This window comes from Anomaloglossus baeobatrachus, chromosome 2, assembly GCF_048569485.1.
Source record: "Anomaloglossus baeobatrachus isolate aAnoBae1 chromosome 2, aAnoBae1.hap1, whole genome shotgun sequence".
Taxonomy (NCBI): Eukaryota; Metazoa; Chordata; class Amphibia; order Anura; family Aromobatidae; genus Anomaloglossus; species Anomaloglossus baeobatrachus.
This window is the reverse complement of record NC_134354.1, coordinates 14521924-14545016: the sequence shown is the minus strand read 5'-3', so window position 1 is coordinate 14545016 and position 23093 is coordinate 14521924. Positions and strand designations below refer to the sequence as shown.

Sequence of the window (23093 nt, the reverse complement as noted above, 5' to 3'; positions counted from 1 at the left end):
TTGGTAGAGGGAAAACGCAGAAATAATTGTCATGTAATTGTTTGGTGCCATTTTTTTCTCCATTAAAATCTGCACGGAAAACATCTGCAACATGTGCACAGTGCTTCAGGATTCTCAGACTTTGCTGGATATGTGTTTTTCCTTGCAGCATTGATTAAAAACAGCGAGAAAAAACGCAGTGTGGGCACATAGTCTTTGTCAGGCTTACATAATGGTAACCATCTGTATCCAACATCATCAGATTTATAATGATGGGCTACTTAAAGTCACTGGACCACATCAGCTAATCACCAGCCGCAGCGGTCTGGCATCTAGTGGAACTGTGACTTCATCACTTTCTGTCCCTGCTGAGTGCTAGAAAGTGACCATAACTGATAATCTTATTTTTTACATTTTTATTGCACTGGAAAAAACCCTTTAAGGCCATGTGAGCACTAGAAATTGACTTTTTCTTAAGGAAAATCTGGACCCTCTGAAAGAATCCCGCACCTGCGGTAAAAAAAACGCACCAAAACTGCAACGAAATCTGCATGCGGTTTTGGTGCGGATTTGCTGCAGATTTGCCGCGGTTTTTCCATGGGTTCGTCCCTGCGGATCTTTACCATTCTCTATGGTGAAAACCGCAGGTACCTGGGGAAAAGAAATGACATGCTCATTAATTCCACAGCGGAAATTCTGCGGGTAAATCCGCGGGTATAAAAAAACACAGTGTGCGCACAGCATTTTTTTTATACCCATAGGTTTTGCTGGAGAAGGACTGCAGAAATGTTATCAACATTTTCTGCAGCAAATCCACGGTAAAATCCGCAGCGTGCGCACATAGCCTTAAGCCAGCTTTACACCTTACAATTAGGTGTGCGATCTCGTATGCGATGTGACACGCCCAGGTCGCATATGCGATTTAATGAGATTGCACGTTGGTCGTTCATTTGCTGTCACACGAGCGTTAGTAGCCTATGTTAAATTGATCAATTTTGTGTGCGATCCTTTAGATCATGTGATCTGTGACGTATGCATTGTACACCCTTTTTTTTTTATTTATTGACTTGACAAGCGTGTGTAATGTGTAGGGATGCGTTTTTACTATGTCATCTGCCATTCAGCTCTGCTACATGGCCGCTAACAGCAGCCACAGACAGCCATGCAGCAGAGCTGAATGGCCGCTGACAGCAGACACAGACAGCCATGTAGCAGAGCTGAATGGCAGATGACAGCAGACACAGACAGCCATGTAGCAGAGCTGAATGGCAGATGACAGCAGACACAGACAGCCATGTAGCAGAGCTGAATGGCAGATGACAGCAGACACAGACAGCCATGTAGCAGAACTGAATGGCAGATGACAGCAGCCACAGACAGCCATGTAGCAGAGCTGAATGGCCGCTGACAGCAGACACAGACAGCCATGTAGCAGAGCTGAATGGCAGATGACAGCAGACACAGACAGCCATGTAGCAGCGGTGAATGGCAGATGACAGCAGACACAGACAGAGCCGCACTGTCAGAATGAACTCTGGTGAACTTCCCCCGACTTCATTGTCATGCTGCGGCTCTGTCTGTGCCGCGCCCTGATTAGCGGTCACCTGTGAAGGGCTCACCGGTGACCGCTAAACTCCTGAGTAACTGAATTGAGCAGCCCTCTCTCATATACTCACCGATCCCCGATCCCCGGCGCTGCACGGCGTTCACACTGCTCCGGCGGCTTTTACTGTTTTGAAAAAGCCGGCCGCCCATTAAACAATCTCGTATTCCCTGCTTTCCCCGCCCACCGGCGCCTATGATTGGTTACAGTGAGACACGCCCCCACGCTGAGTGACAGGTGTCACACTGCACCCAATCACAGCAGCCGGTGGACGTGTCTATACTGTGCAGTGAAATATATAATTAAATAATTAAAAAAAACGGCGTGCGGTCCCCCCCAATTTTAATGCCAGCCAGATAAAGCCATACGGCTGAAGGCTGGTATTCTCAGGATGGGGAGCCCCACGTTATGGGGAGCCCCCCAGCCTAACAATATCAGTCAGCAGCCGCCCAGAATTGCCGCATACATTAGATGCGACAGTTCTGGGACTGTACCCGGCTCTTCCCGATTTACCCTGGTGCGTTGGCAAATCGGGGTAATAAGGAGTTATTGGCAGCCCATAGCTGCCACTAAATCCTAGATTAATCATGTCAGGCGTCTCCCCGAGATACCTTCCATGATTAATCTGTAAATTCCAGTAAATAAACACACACACCCGAAAAATCCTTTCTTATAAATAAAAAACACAAACATATACCCTGGTTCACCACTTTAATCAGCCCCAAAAAGCCCTCCTTGTCCGGCGTAATCCAGGATGATGCAGCGTCGCTTCCAGCTCTGCTGCATGGAGGTGACCGGAGCTGCAGAATACACCGCCGCTCCTGTCACCTCCACACAGCAACTGAAGACAGCCGGCGATCAGCTGAGCTGTCACTGAGGTTACCCGCTGTCACTGGATCCAGCGGTGGCCGCAGGTAACCTCAGTGACAGCTCAGCTGATCGCGCTACTCACCGCTGCTCCTCTCACCTCCACGCAGCAACTGAGGTGAGTAGCGCGATCAGCTAAGCTGTCACTAAGGTTACCCGCGGCCACCGCTGCATCCACCGCTGGATCCAGTGACAGCGGGTAACCTCAGTGACAGCTCAGCTGATCGCGCGGCTTTCTTCAGTTGCTGTGTGGAGGTGACAGGAGCGGCGATGTCTTCTGCAGCTCCTGTCACCTCCATGCAGCAGAGCTGGATGCGACGCTGGAGCATCCTGGAGTACGCCGGACATGGAGGGCTTTTTGGGGCTGATTAAAGTGGTTAACCAGGGTATATGTGTGTGTTTTTTATTTATAATAAAGGATTTTTCGGGTGTGTGTGTTTATTTACTGTAATTTACAGATTAATCATGGAGGGTATCTCATAGACGCCTGACATGATTAATCTAGGATTTAGTGGCAGCTATGGGCTGCCAATAACTCCTTATTACCCCGATTGCCAACGCACCAGGGCAAATCGGGAAGAGCCGGGTACAGTCCCAGAACTGTCACATCTAATGTATGCGGCAATTCTGGGCGGCTGTTGGCTGATATTGTTAGGCTGGGGGGCTCCCCATAACGTGGAGCTCCCCATCCTGAGAATACCAGCCTTCAGCCGTATGGCTTTATCTGGCTGGTTTTAAAATTGGGGGGACCGCACGCCGTTTTTTTTAATTATTTAATTATTTATTTCACTGCACAGTATAGACACGCCCACCGGCTGCTGTGATTGGGTGCAGTGTGACACCTGTCACTCAGCGTGGGGGCGTGTCTCACTGTAACCAGTCATAGGCGCCTGTGGGCGGGGAAAGCAGGGAATACGAGATTGTTTAATGGGCGGCCGGCTTTTTCAAAACAGTTAAAGCCGCCGGAGCAGTGTGAACGCCGTGCAGCGCCGGGGATCGGGGATCGGTGAGTATGAGACGGGGGGTAAGAGGGATAGCCTGACATGGACAGAGAGAGAGGGACAGAGATAGTGACCGATTGACAGAGATTAGTGAATGACAGACATTGTGAGGCTTTTCAGCTGTGCTCTAAAAAGGACCTTTTTTAAGCTGCGGTGCAGAGCGCACACCTGCGCACATAGCCTCAGACACCAAAATCGTATGATGGATGTCACACGTTACAATTGACTAGGTTCATACAACAAAACGTCCAATGTATGAGGAATAAACGACGTGTATGCGATCACCGTATTTGCGTTCAATCCTGATCGCACGTAGGTGTCACACGCAGATACGTCACGAATGATGCCGGATGTGCGTCACTTACAACTTGACCCCGACAACGGATTGTGAGATATATTGAAGCGTGTAAAGCAGGCATTACTTAGGCCAAACACCCCCTTTAAGGCTGCGATTATGCTTTGTGATGATCATAATGTGAATGAGGCGAAGAATCTGGGCTCCTTACACTTGTCAGTGACAAAAACACATCAGCGGAAATATTTTTCCTTTTCCGACAGTTTGATACAATGTTTCAGTGCAGGTAAAATGTATTTCAGGCTATTAACTCAATATCATAAGGGATTGTGTACATTGATTACAGTGAAATGTATCCAATCAGAAGATGTTCCACCTGTAAATATACATAAGATGCTTCCATCCTATGACAGCAAGCAGAGATCTCACATGTAAAGTGTCATGGAATAAATGGCGCTATAATAATAATGGCAAATATATGTTGAGAATTGATCACACGGTTGCAGAATCTTTTATCACTCAATGATCATACATTATCTACTTCTTTATTAACGGAAAATGTTCTTATTGGAAGAGTTAAGATGTGAAATGTTGCAATTATCTGGAGCCGATATTGCATTGCTGCCCTTGGGCACGGCGTGGAGGAGCTCTGTCTACAGATACTGCTAACAACATTGATGTAATGACAAAATGTATCATTAGTGGTGGATGGTGAACTGGATGGACCGAGGTCTTTTTTCAAACTATGTAGCACGAAAAATGGAATTACCGTATGTTTTGCTGATGTGATATTGAAATTTGCATGGTTAGGAGGGGAAGAGCGAGGGCTGCCCAGAAGGGCTGATCACTGCATAAATATAGGGTCACACCCATGAGGGATGGAGAGAAGCAAAGAGCCGTAGATCTGTGATGAGCACCCGTCTTGGTTCCTTCTCTTCCCTCTTGTGCCGTTAGAGGAGCTTGAGACTTTTTACAATGGAGAATCCATGTTTTTTTGGTTATGAAATGTTGCTACTCTCAGCCACTGTTCACACCCTGCAATCGCTGTGTCACGATCGGACATGACACAGTGTATCACTTTCTCCTGGACACAGTGTATCACTTCCTCCTGGACACAGTGTATCACATAGTTCTAGACACAGTGTATCACTTCCTCCTGGACACAGTGTATCACTTCCTCCTGGACACAGTGTATCACTTCCTCCTGGACACAGTGTATCACTTCCTCCTGGACACAGTGTATCACTTCCTCCTGGACACAGTGTATCACTTCCTCCTGGACCTAGTGTATCACTTCCTCCTGGACACAGTGTATCACTTCCTCCTGGACACAGTGTATCACTTCCTCCTGGACACAGTGTATCACTTCCTCCTGGACCTAGTGTATCACTTCCTCCTGGACACAGTGTATCACTTCGTCCTGGACACAGTGTATCACTTCCTCCTGGACACAGTGTATCACTTCCTCCTGGACACAGTGTATCACTTCCTCCTGGACACAGTGTATCATTTCCTCCTGGACACAGTGTATCACATAGTTCTGGACACAGTGTATCACTTCCTCCTGGACACAGTGTATCACTTCCTCCTGGACACAGTGTATCACTTCCTCCTGGACACAGTGTATCACTTCCTCCTGGACCTAGTGTATCACCTCCTCCTGGACACAGTGTATCACTTCCTCCTGGACACAGTGTATCACTTCCTCCTGGACACAGTGTATCACTTCCTCCTGGACCTAATGTATCACTTCCTCCTGGACACAGTGTATCACTTCGTCCTGGACACAGTGCATCACTTCCTCCTGGACACAGTGTATCACTTCCTCCTGGACACAGTGTATCACTTCCTCCTGGACACAGTGTATCACTTCCTCCTGGACACAGTGTATCACTTCCTCCTGGACACAGTGTATCACTTCCTCCTGGACCTAATGTATCACTTCCTCCTGGACACAGTGTATCACTTCGTCCTGGACACAGTGCATCACTTCCTCCTGGACACAGTGTATCACTTCCTCCTGGACACAGTGTATCACTTCCTCCTGGACACAGTGTATCACTTCCTCCTGGACACAGTGTATCACTTCCTCCTGGACACAGTGTATCACTTCCTCCTGGACCTAATGTATCACTTCCTCCTGGACACAGTGTATCACTTCCTCCTGGACACAGTGCATCACTTCCTCCTGGACACAGTGTATCACTTCCTCCTGGACACAGTGTATCACTTCCTCCTGGACACAGTGCATCACTTCCTCCTGGACACAGTGTATCACTTCCTCCTGGACCTAATGTATCACTTCCTCCTGGACACAGTGTATCACTTCGTCCTGGACACAGTGCATCACTTCCTCCTGGACACAGTGTATCACTTCCTCCTGGACACAGTGTATCACTTCCTCCTGGACACAGTGTATCACTTCCTCCTGGACCTAATGTATCACTTCCTCCTGGACACAGTGTATCACTTCCTCCTGGACACAGTGCATCACTTCCTCCTGGACACAGTGTATCACTTCCTCCTGGACACAGTGTATCACTTCCTCCTGGACACAGTGTATCACTTCCTCCTGGACACAGTGTATCACTTCCTCCTGGACACAGTGTATCACTTCCTCGTGGACACAGTGTATCACTTCCTCGTGGACACAGTGTATCACTTCCTCGTGGACACAGTGTATCACTTCCTCCTGGACACAGTGTATCACTTCCTCCTGGACACAGTGTATCACTTTGTCCTGGACACAGTGTATCACTTCCTCCTGGACACAGTGTATCACTTCCTCCTGGACACAGTGTATCACTTCCTCCTGGTTTTTTTCAGTTTTTTTTGTTTTTGTTTTTCTTTAAATACCAGGAGAATACATGGTAATAAAATGAAGCTCTGGCTGTGCACTATTATAATTTGTGATATCTTCAACATTCTGCTTATTCTGTTCTCAGTTGTAAAATGTATGAGTCCTGCATTTCCCTGAAACTAGAGATAAAAGATCAATCTGCGCTGTTTATTTTTCCAAAAATGTTTAATCTAATTACAGATGTGTCTATCGTTATCTTTCCACAAACTTAGTTTCCCATTATATAAAGGGACCTGTTAGTAAAAGCCTCGAGAGGTTGTCATCACTACCAGTGGGTGGCCGCATATAAAGACATATAGCATAATAATAACAATAATAATAATAATAATAATTGTATTTATATAGCGCTATTAATTCCACAGCGCTTTACATACATTGGCAACATAAATATCTCTCTACAAAGTATCAGGAAATTATGTTTTATTAGAGTTGGTTATTTCACAGTATATGTTGAGTCCAAAGGAAAGGTAACGAAAGCCAAATCTGTACTTCCTTAATTTTCTACAGATTATTTCCTTTATAAATGTATCTTTAATGGCATGAGAGATCTGTGTTTCTGGAACACAGCTACAAATCCCATGCATAGACATAAAGTTATAAAGTTTAAGTTTAGTCTGCAGCCACCACTAGGGGGAGCTCCCTGTATACAGAGATACATGATAAGATTCTGTCTGCAGCCGCCACTAGGGGGAGCTCCCTGTATACAGAGATACATGATAAGATTCTGTCTGCAGCCACCACTAGGAGGAGCTCCCTGTATACAGAGTTACATGATAAGATTCTGTCTGCAGCCACCACTAGGGGGAGCTCCATGTATACAGAGATACATGATAAGATCCTGTCTGCAGCCACCACTATGGGGAGCTCCCTGTATACAGAGATACATGATAAGATTCTGTCTGCAGCCACCACTAGGAGGAGCTCCCTGTATACAGAGTTACATGATAAGATTCTGTCTGCAGCCACCACTAGGGGGAGCTCCATGTATACAGAGATACATGATAAGATCCTGTCTGCAGCCACCACTAGAGGGAGCTCCCTGTATACAGAGATACATGATAAGATCCTGTCTGCAGCCACCACTAGGGGGAGCTCCCTGTATACAGAGATACATGAGAAGATCCTGTCTGCAGCCGCCACTAGGGGGAGCTCCCTGTATACAGAGATACAGGATAAGATTCTGTCTGCAGCCACCACTAGGGGGAGCTCCCTGTATACAGAGATACATGATAAGATTCTGTCTGCAGTCACCACTAGGGGGAGCTCCCTGTATACAGAGATACATGATAAGATCCTGTCTGCAGCCACCACTAGGGGGAGCTCCATGTATACAGAGATACATGAGAAGATCCTGTCTGCAGCCGCCACTAGGGGGAGCTCCCTGTATACAGAGATACAGGATAAGATTCTGTCTGCAGCCACCACTAGGGGGAGCTCCCTGTATACAGAGATACATGATAAGATTCTGTCTGCAGTCACCACTAGGGGGAGCTCCCTGTATACAGAGATACATGAGAAGATCCTGTCTGCAGCCACCACTAGGGGGAGCTCCATGTATACAGAGATACATGAGAAGATCCTGTCTGCAGCCACCACTAGGGGGAGCTCCCTGTATACAGAGATATATGATAAGATCCTGTCTGCAGCCACCACTAGGGGGAGCTCCATGTATACAGAGATACATGAGAAGATCCTGTCTGCAGCCGCCACTAGGGGGAGCTCCCTGTATACAGAGATACAGGATAAGATTCTGTCTGCAGCCACCACTAGGGGGAGCTCCCTGTATACAGAGATACATGATAAGATTCTGTCTGCAGACACCACTAGGGGGGAGCTCCCTGTATACAGAGATACAGGATAAGATTCTGTCTGCAGTCACCACTAGGGGGAGCTCCATGTATACAGAGATACATGAGAAGATCCTGTCTGCAGCCGCCACTAGGGGGAGCTCCCTGTATACAGAGATACAGGATAAGATTCTGTCTGCAGTCACCACTAGGGGGAGCTCCCTGTATACAGAGATACATGATAAGATTCTGTCTGCAGACACCACTAGGGGGGAGCTCCCTGTATACAGAGATACAGGATAAGATTCTGTCTGCAGTCACCACTAGGGGGAGCTCCCTGTATACAGAGATACATGATAAGATCCTGTCTGCAACCACCACTAGGGGGAGCTCCCTGTATACAGAGATACATGATAAGATCCTGTCTGCTGCCACCACTAGGGGGAGCTCCCTGTATACAGAGATACATGATAAGATTCTGTCTGCAGCCACCACTAGGGGGAGCTCCCTGTATACAGAGATACATGATAAGATCCTGTCTGCAGCCACCACTAGGGGGAGCTCCCTGTATACAGAGATACATAAGATTCTTTACAGCCCGACTAAAAATAGGCAAAACTGTCGCATTTACTATGGACTTACATTAGTTTGCATAATTTAGCATCTATTATCGCTGAGGTTATGTAATGTATGACATTATCCCAAAATCATGTTGTGTGTTCTGTTCACTGATAATTCAAATTCTGCCACTTGTAATAATCCTTGGTACAATATAAATTTTTATCGAGGTTCTTATTACACCAATACTCTTTGTTTATTATTCTGAAGCTGCAGAATTTTAGAAATACCTATTGCCTGGATGTGAAATAAGTCTGTGCAGCCTGGAGAGGCAGTGTGTTGTATAATGGGTAGAACTTCCTGTGTTCTTTTCATTAGTTATTCTCATGCTACCAAATTTCTTTAGTTAGACAGCATGAAAAAAAGCAAGTTTGCAATTGACATGCCTTTTCTATCTGCTGCAGTTCTCTTGCTATGAGAGCTTTTATCTTACACAGTGTACAGCTTACTTCCTAGGAGCTTTGTCATGAGAGCCTGGCTGAGTGTACGTAGTGGTTACATTTCAGGAGAGCAGTTTACTCATGAGATCCCAATGAACTCTCTGCAGTCTATTGATTTCTATATAGTCCTTATCTGCTCATATCCCTCCTCTTCCCACTCAACTCCTGACAGGCTGCTGTTATCAATCTTGCAAAGTCACCACCCCCCTCCTCGCCCATTGGCAGCTATCAGAGCAGTTTGTTTCAATGCCCTGTTATCTCTATATGCAAATACAGTGATAACAGCATAGAGCAGAACTATAAAGCTCAGCACAAGTTCTGGTTCTCACCAGAACTGTCACTCAAGAAGGAGTGCCCCCCCCGCCCCCCCCCCAAACTCCCCCAACCCCCCAGGAAATAAGGAGACTGGGGAGCTGGGAGCTACTGAATACACAGGCTGAGAATAACCCTTTAAATCTGAAGCCTTTTACTAAAAGATCAATCAGATAACAAGACAAATTATTAATGTTCCACCTGAAGTCATCAACCATAGAGGATAAAGGGAGAGATATAGCCATATAATGTGCAGAAGCTGCGGAGCTGCGTGCGCTGCATGGAAGGCGACACTGCACTGGGATTCCAGCTCCGGAAAATTAATATGTAGTATTTCTTAATTCTCACAACCTGGGATCAGCCTGATTTATTATCAGGCATAAAATGAGAGTATTATATAGTTATCAATTCACGGGATGGAAGTGCGGAATTTACGGTTCAAGGTGTTTGTCCTCCTCATACATGTCCCGGTAAACAGTGAGGGAATTACACTAATGGAAAACAGTAATTCCGCCATGAATCATAGGATGACAGCCCCGCTATGTGCGGAATACGGGAGAGGGACCGCGGGAAAGACCGAGGAACCGGAGACCACTGCCATAATGTGTCCAAAGATAGCGGGAAGATACATACAAAGAGGGATAGATAGAGGGATAGATAGATAGATAGAGGGATAGATAGATAGATAGATAGATAGATAGATAGATAGAGGGATAGATAGATAGATAGATAGATAGATAGATAGATAGATAGATAGCGGGATAGATAGAGGGATAGATAGATAGATAGATGGATAGATAGATAGAGGGATAGATAGAGGGATAGATAGAGGGATAGATAGATAGATAGATAGATAGATAGATAGATAGAGGGATAGATAGAGGGATAGATAGATAGATAGATAGATAGATAGAGGGATAGATAGATAGAGGGATAGATAGATAGATAGAGGGATAGATAGATAGATAGATAGATAGAGGGATAGATAGATAGATAGATAGATAGATAGCGGGATAGATAGAGGGATAGATAGAGGGATAGATAGAGGGATAGATAGATAGATAGATAGATAGATAGATAGATAGAGGGATAGATAGATAGAGGGATAGATAGATAGATAGAGGGATAGATAGATAGATAGATAGAGGGATAGATAGATAGATAGATAGCGGGATAGATAGAGGGATAGATAGATAGATAGATAGAGGGATAGATAGATAGATGGATAGATAGATAGATATATAGATAGATAGAGGGATGATAGATAGAGGGATAGATAGATAGATAGATAGATAGAGGGATAGATAGATAGATAGATAGAGGGATAGATAGATAGATAGATAGAGGGATAGATAGAGGGATAGATAGATAGATAGATAGATAGAGGGATAGATAGATAGATAGATAGATAAATAGATAGATAAATAGATAGATAGATAGAGGGATAGATAGATAGATAGATAGAGGGATAGATAGATAGATAGATAGATAGATAGATAGATAGAGGGATAGATAGATAGATAGATAGATAGATAGATAGATAGATAGATAGATAGAGGGATAGATAGATAGATAGATAGAAAGAGGGATAGATAGATAGATAGAGGGATAGATAGATAGATAGATAGAGGGATAGATAGATAGATAGATAGAGGGATAGATAGAGGGATAGATAGATAGATAGATAGATAGATAGAGGGATAGATAGATAGATAGATAAATAGATAGATAAATAGATAGATAGATAGAGGGATAGATAGATAGATAGATAGAGGGATAGATAGATAGATAGATAGAGGGATAGATAGATAGATAGATAGATAGAGGGATAGATAGATAGATAGATAGAAAGAGGGATAGATAGATAGAGGGATAGATAGATAGATAGATAGAGGGATAGATAGATAGATAGATAGAGGGATAGATAGAGGGATAGATAGATAGATAGATAGATAGATAGATAGATAGAGGGATAGATAGATAGATAGATAGATAGATAGAGGGATAGATAGATAGATAGATAGATAAATAGATAGATAAATAGATAGATAGATAGAGGGATAGATAGATAGATAGATAGAGGGATAGATAGATAGATAGATAGGCCAGAATTGGGCCGGAAGTGACCGGAAGGTAACAGCATACATAGTCACTGTAAACAATGTTTGTGTTTCTATTCACTCTCACCCCTATAATACTTCACTTTTTACTGCTCCCTCTGATCCCTAAAGCCAGCAATGAACTTATCATCTCTCCCTCCATTCTCCCCACCCATCTTACCTTCACCTCAGATATTTTCCTCCACATTTCACCCAGTGTCTCCAGATACACACGTCCATCTCATGGCCTCTCCTGCTCCCACCGACTAACACTCTCACTGCTTCTCCTCACTGCTGGGGATATTGCTCCAAATCCTGGTCCTCCTCACCACATCCCTATTGTCACTTCAAACCCTCTTCAACAACCTAACACAAATTTCCGCAACCTCGCAAACCTCATACCCATTCACCCAGCCCCCGCTCCCCCAGTCCCACTAACAGGAGCTCTATGGAACGCTCGCTCTGTCTGCAACAAACTATCCTATATTCATGATCTGTTCATCACTAATAAACTCTCCTTCCTCGCCATCACAGAAACCTGGCTCACCCCCTCTGACACTGCCTCTCCTGCTGCACTTTCTTATGGTGGTCTCCAACTCTCTCACACCCCCCGCCCTAGTAACAAGCATGGTGGAGGAGTTGGTTTGCTCCTGTCCGACCAATGCTCCTTTACACCAATTCCTCTACCACCCTCTGTCACGCTCCCCTCTTTTGAGGTGCACTCCGTACGCATCTACGCCCCCTCCAACCTTCAACTGGCTGTCATTTACCGCCCTCCAGGGCCAGCCACTGCCTTTTTTGACCATTTCACCACCTGGCTACTACACTTCCTTTCCACCGACATCCCCACCATCATTATGGGTGATTTCAATATCCCCATTGACACTTCCCACTCATCTGTCTCCAAACTTCTAACACTCGCTTCCTCCTTCAGCCTCACCCAATGGTCTTCTGCAGCTACTCACAAAGATGGCCACACGCTGGACCTCATCTTCACTCGCCTCTGTTCCCTATCTAACCTCTCTAACTCACCTCTCCCCCTGTCTGACCACAACCTACTCACATTCTCTTCCCTCTCTTCTCCAAGTATGCAACCCCCCCTCCACAAATTTTCATACCCTCGCAGAAATATCAAACACATTGATTTACACGCCCTTTCTCAGTCCCTTCTCCCCCTCACAGACATTGCATTTCTACATGATGCAGATGCCGCTGCAACTTTATACAACACTACAATCTCTGCAGCTCTCGAATCAGCTGCCCCCCTCACACACACCAAAACCCGCACAATCAACAGGCAACCCTGGCACACAAGGCAGACTAAAGAACTTAGACGGGCTTCCAGAATTGCTGAGCGCAGATGGAAGAGGTCTCATTCCACTGAGCACTTCATTGCATATAAAGAGTCCCTCACCACTTTCAAGTCCACACTCACTGCTGCAAAACAAACCTACTTCTCATCCCTCATATCTTCTTTCTCTCACAACCCTAAACAGCTATTCAACACTTTCAATTCTCTCCTCCGTCCTCCGGCACCACCTCCCTCTCCTCTCATCTCAGCTGAAGACTTTGCCTCTTTCTTCAAGCAGAAGATTGACAACATCAGAGCAAGCTTTGGCCCACAATCACCACAGCCCCTCATCATAGCTACTCATCCCTCTTCCTCCAAATCCAGCTTCTCCACCATGACAGAAAACAATCTCTCCACTCTACTCTCAAGATCACATCTAACCACCTGTGCACTGGACCCGCTCCCATCGCACCTCATCCCCAACATCACCGCAGTCCTCATCCCAGCCCTAACCCATCTCTTCAACCTATCACTAGCAAGTGGTGTATTCCCTTCATGCTTTAAACATGCCTCTATTACACCCATCCTCAAAAAGCCCTCCCTTGACCCATCCTCTGTGTCAAACTATCGCCCCATATCCCTTCTCCCCTATGCCTCAAAACTACTGGAACAGCATGTCCATCTTGAATTGTCCTCATACCTCTCCTCCTGCTCCCTCTTTGACCGGCTTCAATCTGGCTTCCGACCACATCATTCTACCGAAACTGCCCTAACCAAAGTCACCAATGATCTACTAACCGCCAAAGCCAAGCGACACTACTCTATCCTCCTCCTCCTGGACCTGTCCTCTGCCTTCGACACAGTAGACCATTCCCTCCTACTACAGATTCTCTCATCTCTGGGCATCACAGACTTGGCCCTATCTTGGATCTCCTCATACCTAACCGACCGAACTTTCAGCGTCTCCCATTCTCACACCACTTCCTCAGCTCGCCCCCTATCTGTCGGTGTCCCTCAAGGCTCAGTTCTTGGACCCCTGCTGTTCTCCATCTATACCTTCGGCTTGGGACAGCTCATAGAGTCCCACGGCTTCCAGTATCATCTCTATGCCGATGACACACAGATCTACCTCTCTGGACCTGACATTACCTCTCTACTAACCAAAATACCACAATGTTTGTCTGCTATTTCATCCTTCTTCTCTGCACGATTCCTAAAACTTAACATGGACAAAACAGAGTTTATTGTCTTTCCTCCTCCTCACTCACCTCCTCCAACAAGCCTTTCCATCAAACTTGATGGTTGCTCACTTACCCCAGTCTCACAAGCTCGTTGCCTTGGAGTAACCCTCGACTCTGCTCTATCCTTCAAGCCACACATCCAAGCCCTCTTCAACTCATGCCGATTACAACTCAAAAATATCTCCCGGATCCGTGCTTTTCTTAACCAAGAATCTTCAAAAACATTAGTGCATGCCCTCATCATCTCCCGCCTCGACTACTGCAACCTCCTGCTCTCTGGCCTCCCTTCCAACACTCTTGCACCCCTCCAATCTATCCTAAACTCTGCAGCCCGCTTAATCCACCTCTCCCCTCGCTACTCCCCAGCCTCGCCACTCTGCCAATCCCTTCACTGGCTTCCCATCGCCCAACGACTCCAGTTCAAAACATTAACCATGACATACAAAGCCATGCACAACCTGTCTCCTCCCTACATCTGTGACCTAGTCTCCCAGTACCTACCTGCACGCAACCTTAGATCCTCACAAGATCTCCTTCTCTGCTCCTCTCTTATTTCCTCTTCCCACAATCGTGTACAAGATTTCTCCCGTGCATCCCCCATACTCTGGAACGCTCTACCTCAGCACATCAGACTCTCCACTACCGTGGAAAGCTTCAAGAGGAACCTCAAGACCCACCTCTTCCAACAAGCCTACAACCTACAATAGCCCTCAGCCCAGTAGACCACTGCGCAACCAGCTCTGTCCTCACCTATTGTACCATCACCCATTCCCTGTAGACTGTGAGCCCTCGCGGGCAGGGTCCTCTCTCCTCCTATACCAGTCTGTCTTGTACTGTTAATGATTGTTGTACGTATACCCTCTTTCACTTGTAAAGCGCCATGGAATAAATGGCGCTATAATAATAAATAATAATAATAATAATAATAATAGAGGGATAGATAGAGGGATAGATAGATAGATAGATAGAGGGATAGATAGATAGATAGATAGATAGGTAGATAGAGGGATAGATAGATAGATAGATAGAGGGATAGATAGAGGGATAGATAGAGGGAGGGATAGATAGATAGATAGATAGATAGATAGATAGAGGGATAGATAGAGGGAGGGATAGATAGATAGATAGATGGATAGATAGATAGATAGATAGATGATGGATAGATAGATGGATAGATAGATAGAGGGATAGATAGAGGGATAGATAGATAGATAGATAGAGGGATAGATAGAGGGATAGATAGATAGATAGATAGAGGGATAGATAGATAGATAGAAAGAGGGATAGATAGATAGATAGATAGAGGGATAGATAGATAGATAGAGGGATAGATAGATAGAGGGATAGATAGAGGGATAGATAGATAGATAGATAGAGGGATAGATAGATAGATAGATAGAAAGAGGGATAGATAGATAGATAGAGGGATAGATAGATAGATAGATAGAGAGATAGATAGATAGAGGGATAGATAGATAGAGGGATAGATAGATAGATAGATAGATAGATAGATAGAGGGATAGATAGATAGATAGAAAGAGGGATAGATAGATAGATAGATAGATAGAGGGATAGATAGATAGATAGATAGATAGAGGGATAGATAGATAGATAGAGGGATAGATAGATAGATAGAGGGATAGATAGAGGGATAGATAGATAGATAGATAGAGGGATAGATAGATAGATAGATAGATAGATAGAGGGATAGATAGATAGATAGATAGATAGATAGATAGATAGAGGGATAGATAGAGGGAGGGATAGATAGATAGATCCATCGAAGCACCTCCAACAGCGCCTGTCGGGCCGAGCTGGGCAGATTCCCTCTACACCTAGCAGCTCTGAAGAGGTCACTATCATTTCAGGCTCACCTACAGAGTAGCAATCCAAGCTCCCATCACCACAAAGCTCTGATATATATACGTGGGCCAGATGAACCAGGACCCCGGGCACAGCCCTCCCAAACCCAACTGGACAAAATAACCAATCACAGCAGCCTGACAAGAACCAGAATCAGGAAGATGGTAGACGAGGGCCAGGAGAGGTATGTCAGTGACTGGAGGACCGACATCAACACCTCACAGAAACTGACCACGTACCAGAGACTACAGAGAGACTACAGACTGGCCCCGTATCTGGAGAAACTCCCGGACCCCAGAGACCGCAGGACCCTGAGCCGATATAGACTCAGTGCCCACAGTCTAGCCATCGAATCCGGCCGACACAAGCAGAGCTACAAGCCCAGGGAGGACAGACTGTGCCAACACTGTGACCTGGAGGCCCTGGAGGATGAAACCCACCTCCTGCTACACTGCACCAAGTACTCAGCAGTGAGGGACACTCACTTCAGGAGACTCTCCCATCTCTTCCCGGATTTCAGCTCCATGAAGGAGGAAGAGAAAATATATATCCTGCTGGGGGAAGAAGAGAGCGCAGTGGAGATAGCAGCGCGGTATGTGAGCGAATGCCATAGACTTCGAGAAAGAGAACTATGATAAGTCATGGACTTCCATAGCCCCCCATCCCAGATGTGGCCCCCCCAATCCCCACCCTGGATATGTCCCATCCACCGTTACCACAGTCCCACCGTGGATATGCCCCATCATAAGCCATGGACTTCCATAGCCCCCATCCTAGAAGTGCCCCCACAGTCCCCACCCTGGATGAGCCCCATCCATCCTTCCTACAGTCCCCACCCACCATCCCCACAGCCCCAGTCCCTAATGTACACTTGCTTTGGCAAAACTAATTTGTATTTGGTCCTGCCAATAAAGCTTATTTGATTTGATTTGATTTGATTTGATTTGATAGAGGGATAGATAGAGGGAGGGATAGATAGATAGATAGATGGATAGATAGATAGATAGATAGATGATGGATAGATAGATGGATAGATAGATGGATGGATGGATAGATAGATAGATAGATAGAGGGATAGATAGATAGAGGGATAGATAGAGGGATAGATAGAGGGATAGATGGATAGATAGATAGATAGATAGATGATGGATAGATAGATGGATAGATAGATGGATGGATGGATAGATAGATAGATAGAGGGATAGATAGAGGGATAGATAGATAGATAGATAGAGGGATAGATAGATAGAGGGATAGATAGATAGATAGATGATGGATAGATAGATAGATGGATAGATGGATGGATGGATAGATAGATAGATAGAGGGATAGATAGAGGGATAGATAGATAGATAGATAGATAGATAGAGGGATAGATAGATAGATAGATAGATAGATGATGGATAGATAGATGGATAGATAGATGGATGGATGGATAGATAGATAGATAGATAGAGGGATAGATAGATAGAGGGATAGATAGAGGGATAGATAGAGGGATAGATGGATAGATAGATAGATAGATAGATGATGGATAGATAGATGGATAGATAGATGGATGGATAGATAGATAGATAGAGGGATAGATAGATAGAGGGATAGATAGATAGATGATGGATAGATAGATAGATGGATAGATAGATGGATGGATGGATAGATAGATAGATAGAGGGATACATAGAGGGATAGATAGATAGATAGATAGAGGGATAGATAGATAGATAGATAGATAGAGGGATAGATAGATAGAGGGATAGATAGATAGAGGGATAGATAGAGGGAGGGATAGATAGATAGATAGATAGATAGATAGAGGGATAGATAGAGGGAGGGATAGATAGATAGATAGATAGATGGATAGATAGATAGATAGATAGATAGATAGATAGATAGATAGATGATGGATAGATAGATGGATAGATAGATGGATGGATGGATAGATAGATAGATAGATAGAGGGATAGATAGATAGAGGGATAGATAGAGGGAGGGATAGATAGATAGATAGAGGGATAGATGGATAGATAGATAGATAGATAGATGATGGATAGATAGATGGATAGATAGATGGATGGATAGATAGATAGATAGAGGGATAGATAGATAGAGGGATAGATAGATAGATAGATGATGGATAGATAGATAGATGGATAGATAGATGGATGGATGGATAGATAGATAGATAGATAGAGGGATAGATAGATAGAGGGATAGATAGATAGATAGATAGATGATGGATAGATAGATAGATGGATAGATAGATAGAGGGATAGATAGATAGAGAGATAGATAGATAGAGGGATAGATAGATAGATATAGATGGATAGATAGATAGATAGAGGGATAGATAGATAGATAGATAGAGGGATAGATAGATAGATAGATAGATAGAGGGATAGATAGATAGATAGAGGGATAGATAGAGGGATAGATAGATAGATATAGATGGATAGATAGATAGATAGAGGGATAGATAGATAGAGAGATAGATAGAGGGATAGATAGAGGGATATAGAAATAGATAATAAATAATAGATGGTGGATAGATAATAGATAACTAGTTGGATTTTCAGCTACAATGTTTGTTTTTCTCCATTATTCCCTTTTATGTTGCTTTTTTCTAGTGAGTGTTTTATCTCACCTCAGATCTGGATTCACGTCTACCCTGCTCAGTTCTGCTGTGTATTGTCCTTTATTCATTGCACCCTCTGACCATGTGCTACATAGAGATATAGAGCAGTTTTTCCTCCTCTCTGTGTGTGCTGTGTACGGGAGACATAATGTCACATTTGCCGGGTGTGGCGAGCTGCGTTCAGATCTACGTGCGTCTGATACACAACAAAAAACACAAGAAAGGGGGGGCACCGGGGACACAAAAACAATGGGAGGCCCTACAACTAGTGAGAGGGGTCGGTGGGCACCTCCTATTCTCACCTGAAGCTGTCCCTCTTCTCTTTTCACCAGTCCCTATACAGTCTCCGCAACTGTCACCGAACAAGGACCTGAGACCCTCGGAAGACCCTATAGTAGCCCTGACTAGTGAGGGGCAGGTGGGGTTCACTAGACCTCACCGCTGCACTAACAACACACCAGGGAAGTAAAGACAAAAAGGGGGAAAGACAACGAACTGGATAAAGTCTGAGCACAGGAACTACAACTGCAGAACCTTCCTCAAGGCAGCCAGAGACCAAAAGATTTTGTATCTTCAGCAGGGATTGCTGGGATACACCACTATTTAAAGCTGAAGGACATGACTACAAAGTGAGTGCAGCTGAAACATTCAGCAAGGAACTGCTTGGAAAAGCTACAAAAGAAAAACTAACACTTAACCACTTCAGTGCCAAGAGAAACAAAACCCAATTAAAGGTAGAGAGACAGATGAGAGGCTCCAGACCAAAGGCTGTCACTGGTCTCTACATGCAGGGAGACGAATGTGACACATCTTTGCAGTCGGTCTCTAATCACCCGCTCAGGAACAACTCATGGTTCTTGATTTTTTTTTCCAGATGTAGCAGAGCTGAGTTTGTCATTTTTGTGTCCAGTAATTGACTCAATGAGTGAAAACTCTGCAGAAAATCCACGTTGCAGAGCGCACTCAGCTCTGCTGCTCCTGGATGTTGCAGGCCGGCGCCTCATCCCTATTCCGCCAGCATTGCTCCAGTTTTCCATCCTCTGCCCTTCCTCTCTCTGATTACCGGAGAATAGAGTCATTATATGTGGGCTCTTTACAGAGAAGGATGAGTGACAGCAGCAAATGGACGGTGTCAGTGTGAGGAGGCGCCGCACATCCCTGCACTCAAGATGCACTCTCCATGCTTTATGTATCAGGGATGGAGGATAATGCCAGCACTGATCGGGGGGAGGTAACGCTGCTGATTATCTGGAAAGGGACCTACAGGTGACAATGTGCGTGTCAGAGAGGACAGGGGGGACCAAAGCTCTCAGGTCACCAAGCCCCCAATGTTCTGCGGCCCCCTCTTTATATCCTATCAGGTCACACAGCCCCCAATGTTCTGCGGCCCCCTCGTCCTGTCCTATCAGGTCACACAGACCCCAATTTTTCTGCGGCCCCCTCGTCCATGTCCTATCAGGTCACAGCCCCCAATGTTCTACGGCTCCCTCGTCCATGTCCTATCAGGTCACACAGCCCCCAATGTTCTGCGGCCCCCTCGTCCATGTCCTATCAGGTCACAGCCCCCAATGTTCTGCGGCCCCCTCTTTATTTCCTATCAGGTCACACAGCCCCCAATGTTCTGCGGCCCCCTCGTCCATGTCCTATCAGGTCACACAGCCCCCAATGTTCTGCGGCCCCCTCGTCCATGACCTATCAGGTCACACAGCCCCCAATGTTATGCGGCCCCCTCGTTCATGTCCTATCAGGTCACACAGCCCCCAATGTTCTGCGGCCCCCTCGTCCATGTCCTATCAGGTCACACAGCCCCCAATGTTATGCGGCCCCCTCGTTCATGTCCTATCAGGTCACACAGCCCCCAATGTTCTGCGGCCCCCTCGTCCATGTCCTATCAGGTCACACAGCCCCCAATGTTGTGCGGCCCCCTCGTTTATGTCCTATCAGGTCACACAGCCCCCAATGTTCTGCGGCCCCCTCGTCCATGTCCTATCAGGTCACACAGCCCCCAATGTTCTGCGGCCCCCTCGTCCATGTCCTATCAGGTCACACAGCCCCCAATGTTATGCGGCCCCCTCGTTCATGTCCTATCAGGTCACACAGCCCCCAATGTTCTGCGGCCCCCTCATCCATGTCCTATCAGGTCACACAGCCCCCAATGTTGTGCGGCCCCCTCGTCCATGTCCTATCAGGTCACACAGCCCCCAATGTTGTGCGGCCCCCTCGTTTATGTCCTATCAGGTCACACAGCCCCCAATGTTGTGCGGCCCCCTCGTTTATGTCCTATCAGGTCACACAGCCCCCAATGTTCTGTGGCCCCCTCGTCCATGTCCTATCAGGTCATGTGAAGCCCCACCAGTATTGTGTCGGTGCATTACCTTCAGGGACTCCACGTAGCTGGATCCTGTCACAGGTAGGAAATCTTCTATCTAGGATTGTCGTGACGCCACTCTCAGAATTGCGGTCAGTGGGGACCGCCACTGCAGGTTAAGGGATGCCTGGGGCTGATGGTGGGTGCAGTCAGTTGTAATAGCCTCCTGAGAGTGAGGCAAGCCCCAGGGCCCTGTGTAGGTGTGTAGAACCACAAGGCGCAGAATAACTCCACACAAGCAGAATGTCTTTCAGGGGTTTTACTCACGGAAGGTGGCAGGGTGAGTAACCCGGGCGTAGCTGGGATGAACCAGGCTGGAACCAGGTGTCCTTCAGGCTGACTGATGAGGGTGGCTACCGACTCGCCTTCCTTAGCCCTTCTGTGGTTTGTGGTAACCCCGACTTTTAGTCCCTATGGGGGTCACCCAGGGAAGTAGCTGCTCCCCTCGTTTGTTTGCCGTTTGCTTGTCGCCTGGCCCAGATCACTCCAGCTGCTTGCCTCCTGTGAACTATGGGCCCTAACTGTGGCTACGTGGCTGCGGCTTTTGTGGTGTTGTGGCGTGGGCTTTAAGGGCCCCACACCGGCAGGTTTAGCAAGGAAAGGTGGATCTATCCCCGCATCGGGATCTGCCGCCCGTTTGGGCCTGGTACTCCCTGACAGTCTCCTTACTTTCCACTACACTGCTCTCTCTCCAGCTGTGTGTGGTGTTCGGGCAGCACTCCCAGGTGACCGTTCTCCCCCGTCGGTAGTCACTGCGCGGACGCTGTTAGACTGTAACAGCTCCCGGGTCTGCTTCTGCTCTTCCTGGACTGCACACTAAACTGGCTCACTCGTGGGACCTGCACTGCTGCTCCTGTCTGAGCTCCACTGCCATGCTCCTCACTCCTCCACACTCTGCTTCAGACTGTTTACTCCTCCTTCTCTTTTCCCCTTGTGCCTGCCTACGCCACCTAGCAACCAGGCTCTCTACCACACCCCTTGAGTGGAGATGGAGGCTTCGCCCCCTCCACTCCTCAAGTGGAGGTGAAGGCTTTGCCCCCTCCTGGGATCCCCAGGGGTCCTCTCAAAGGTACATGTGTGAGACCTGATCACTATGCGCCTGTGTAGTCACACCTCGGTCAGCCTTCTGGATTACCTGTTTGTACTGTCCCCAGCATGGGTGCAGTACTCAGTGGTGCCTGACCAGGTCAGGGGCGCCACATTCCCCCTTAGTTATCACCAGCACGTCCTCGGGCTGCAAGACAACAGTTTAAAATGCATAAAACAGTAAAACATGGTAAAACGTTTTAAAACCACCAGGTACCATACATCACCACCCTCCACCCACAAGTCCGTTAACCCACCCAAAACCCTCTCACGTTGGCCGCGCCTTCAGCCACTTCTGGCAGGATGTAGAGGCGGCTTTCATGGGCTGGTGGTCTTCAGGGTATACCTGGCCTGGTGGAGCCGCGCCTTCAGCCTCTTCTGGCAGGATGTAGAGGCGGCCTCCACAGTTGGTGCTGACCAGGTACCCTCTTTGTGGTGGAGAGCCAGGCCCCATAAACAGGCATGCTCCCTGGTTGCAGGCGAGCCAAGGCCCCCTAAACGGACGTGCTCCCTGGTTGCAGGTGAGCCAAGCCCCTAAACAGGCTGGCTCTGGTGGTGGTACCTCTGGGGTAACTATTTACACTGCGAGAGTTTGTGGCTATAGCCAGTTCATAGCCTTAAGGTTCATGGGTTTCTCACATTAGTTCATGTGGGCACATGCTTAAACTTATAAACGTTGCAAACTTTTCAAAACTGTAACTTGCTGTACTTCTTTCTTTACTTTACATAGATTCCTCCTTACCAGGGCTTG

General features: G+C 46.5%; 1 protein-coding gene across 2 annotated transcripts in view; it reads left to right on the top strand.

Annotated features, from left to right (window-relative positions):
• The window catches only part of LSAMP (limbic system associated membrane protein), a 984979-nt gene that overhangs the window by 629237 nt on the left and 332649 nt on the right, over nt 1-23093 (top strand). The gene's annotated exons all lie outside the window — the stretch shown is intronic.